Raw genomic sequence first — 3,499 nt, forward strand, 5'->3', positions numbered from 1 at the left:
CTTAAGTCTTTTTTTTTTTTATTGCTCATGAATTGTAGCCAATAATTTGGTTTAGGCTAAACACTATTTTCAGATAAACATTGTAAATATGTTGGTACGTGTATATTTCAATTTCAACACTTCACTTTTTCAGAAAAATGGAAAATCATACATACAAGGTTATTGCTGCCCTCTGGTGGACAGAAGTATTCATCTCAGGTAATGAAATCCTTAAAGAACCTGGGGAGGAAGTTTTCGAGGAAGTTTTTAAAATGTGAATCTTTGTGATACACACTTGATCCGGGGAATTCATATAAAGCAATCCCCCTGAACTTCCTGTGTGTCCGCGCACGTTTTTGAAAGTAACAAGCAGACGAGAAGGATCAAACCTACAGCTTCAATCATCTGAGGGCGAGTTATAAACCTAATAAATGAGTGCAGCTATAAATCGTTCACAAGGACGAGTTAATTTCACAGACTTTAGATCAGGTCAACTTCATGTAATAACAAAAGCAAAAGGAATTAAATATTAACTTGAGTAGATATGAACTGAATTTGATGTATTTACTCACATTTTTCAAGGAAAATTGGGTTCTAGATTATGTTTTTTGTTTCCAAGTAAAATCAGTTCATCAGACTTCATAACTTGAGATGTTGAATGCGCGCGTGATATGATGTCATTAAAGTGAAGAAAAACATCCAAGCGTTCTTACAGCTCTTTGTTGGGAGGGAAGTGCATGAATGAATCAAGTCACCAGTTTATGAGCACCAAATGTGCACTAAAAAGAAACAGATGTCCCATACTCATGAATAATGAATAATCATGAGCGTTAATGATTTTCTGTTCTTGATGAACAAATGTGTCGATATACTTTGTTTCCTCAAGACTATATTTTTGTTTTTATATTATTCTTAATAAGATGAATAATGGTATCGAGATGATTTCCTCCGAATTACCTATCATCGTCAACAAACAGTAGGAGCTAAACGTTTAGGGGAGGATAGTGAAAAGAATAAACCATTGTGTTGTGGCTGATTACAATTGCAGAGATTGTTGTGTCAAGTGTCTTTAATCAAAATCCTCATCAAAGCCTGGAGTGCAGAATTACGAGCAAAGCAGATGTGAGATGCCGGTTGACAAATGATCACATTACCTGCTAAGAGGAAAGCCACAACTGTTTGCTTTGGAGCCTGTACGCTGTGTTCAGGTTCCTGTTGTGTGGATCAGTCCATTCAGAACAAGGTTTTTGTTTTGTTTTGTTAATGTTATTAGCAAAGACACACTGGGAGAAAAACTGCACTGTGTGACTAATCACCCCATCCCTTCTCCAGGTACCACTGTTGCCATGGTAACAGTGACGCTCCCCTTCATATAGGCTCCGCTGATGCTCCCCGCTTCTATGCTGAGACATAACCTCGATACTGCGTAAATCCCCTGCCGGATTGTTTCTACAAGGAGGAGTTGAGATAAAAGGCGGAATATAACATATTCACCGCCCACAAAACACGACATCCATTATTGATGAATTCAAAGTTCTTTATGAAGAGGGAACACCGTCATTATTAAAAAAGACAGATAGGCGCTGTTGTTTTGCTTCCTAATCAGAGCTCTTGTTAACCTCCGCAGCCTGCATCTCCTCTGGGGAAGTTATTTTGATTGATTGTGTATCGCTTGAGAATTGAGCTCCTTCGAACAGAACATCCACATTTATATAAGATGCAGATGAGTGGAAACGGCTGCAGAGCCACAGGTGGAACTGGGAGAGCACTTCGAGAGCGTGGATGTATTTGAAAAGAAATCAACAGACGTTTGATTTAAATTTCGATTTATTTTATTTGAATAGCAATAATGCCTCCTAACGAACATTTACGAATATTTACCCAAAGTAATGCAAGATCAGATACTAACATGAGCTCAAATAGAAGCTTGATCGGCAGAAATGGAAGTCGAGTGTCCAACCTCGGACATCAGAGAAGCGGCTTACGCTGATCTAAATCAGAAGTGAGGCTCCAACTGCAGTCAGAGGTTGCCATGGTGATGCTAACTTCTTAAGTTTGTGCCCGACGACTGAGCCACTTCTTGATTTCTGGCGTAAGACTGAAAGCTTGTAGCTGCTGTAACCTCTGCTTTTAGCTTTTGAGACAGAAGAAACATGCTGCGTGGGGAGATATAGCAAATGTTTGGTTGGGTTTTTTTTTTTAATTGAGTTGTCAAAATGTGACAAAAAGAACATCACGTTGAAGTCATGTAAATTCTCTTCACATTTGCCGTTGGAGTCTGTGGAGCAGAACGATGTACATCACTTGCAGGCTCATAGAGCAAAATGTGTGACTTTTTTTTTTTTTTTAACAAAGTTCCACTTTATTATGTGCGTGGTTGTGTTATGACAAAAAAAAAGAAAATTGTGGCCATGAGAATGAGTTAAACAGACATTTTTTTTCCAACTTTTATTCGCCTCGTGTCTCACCTGTAAATATTGATGTGTTGACCTCAATCATTCTTTACCTAAGTTGGAAAATAACCCTTATGCTTCCAAGTGCGTGTGAGAACGGCAACAGCAGCAGCAGCAGCAGCAGCAGCAGCTCAGAGGAGTAAATATCAACTTTATAAGGTAATAATGCGATATGTGTGTGTGGGTTTACAGCTTCATTGTTTCTGCTGTTCTCAAGGGACCAAAAAAAACAGATTCATCTCAGTAAATAATACCATAAATGTGTGTTGCTCATTTTACCGAGGGTTATTCCAAGTTACAAAAACACATTTCCAGTGTCATTTAGTTACACGTATTGATTAAAACCAAAAAGCAGCGTGAAATGGCTTTTTAATGATTAATGATTGAGAATGACACGTTGACTTGATTTCATCATTTTCTCTTTCAGGGAGAAATCAAAGCAACACTTCTGGTTCCAGCCTCCTAATAGAGCAACTAAACAAAGACTATTTGGGGAGAGAAAGGTTTAAAGATTCCACACATTTTAAGATATACAAAAAAAAAAAACACCTAATGAATACTGTAATGTGTGTTTGAGTTGGTTCTACTGGAGAAATGATATTGTGATAACACAAATCTTGATTGTAGGACCACCTTTAAACCCCACATTTAAATATGTGGGAAGTGTGGTATACTCAATCCCACATACACACACACACACACACACACAAACACACACACACACACACACAAAAGTTAGAGTGCTGACGTCAGTGACCATTCGATTGCATTTGTCATCCAGAGGTGATAAAGTAAAGTCCAGCTTTAACCCCAGACAAAATAACACTTTCATCTTTTTAATTTATGTAAAAAAATAAGTCCTCAAGTGTCTTACTCTTTACAAACATTATTTGTCACACTGTGGCTTGAATATTCAAATGTGGATACGGAGGGAAAAAAATGGGAAAAATTATGAATACAGGTGTTCCCAGCTGCTTGTAATTCCCTCTGTGGACGGTAGGTGTCAGTGTGGCGCCACTCTGCAGCTTTAAATGAGACAGGTTTCCTCCACGCACCTTTCTCACTCA

The sequence above is a fragment of the Aulostomus chinensis genome, chromosome 16, assembly GCF_037954235.1.
Source record: "Aulostomus chinensis isolate RoL2024-O1b breed Wild chromosome 16, RoL_Achi_v1.0, whole genome shotgun sequence".
Lineage (NCBI taxonomy): Eukaryota > Metazoa > Chordata > Actinopteri > Syngnathiformes > Aulostomidae > Aulostomus > Aulostomus chinensis.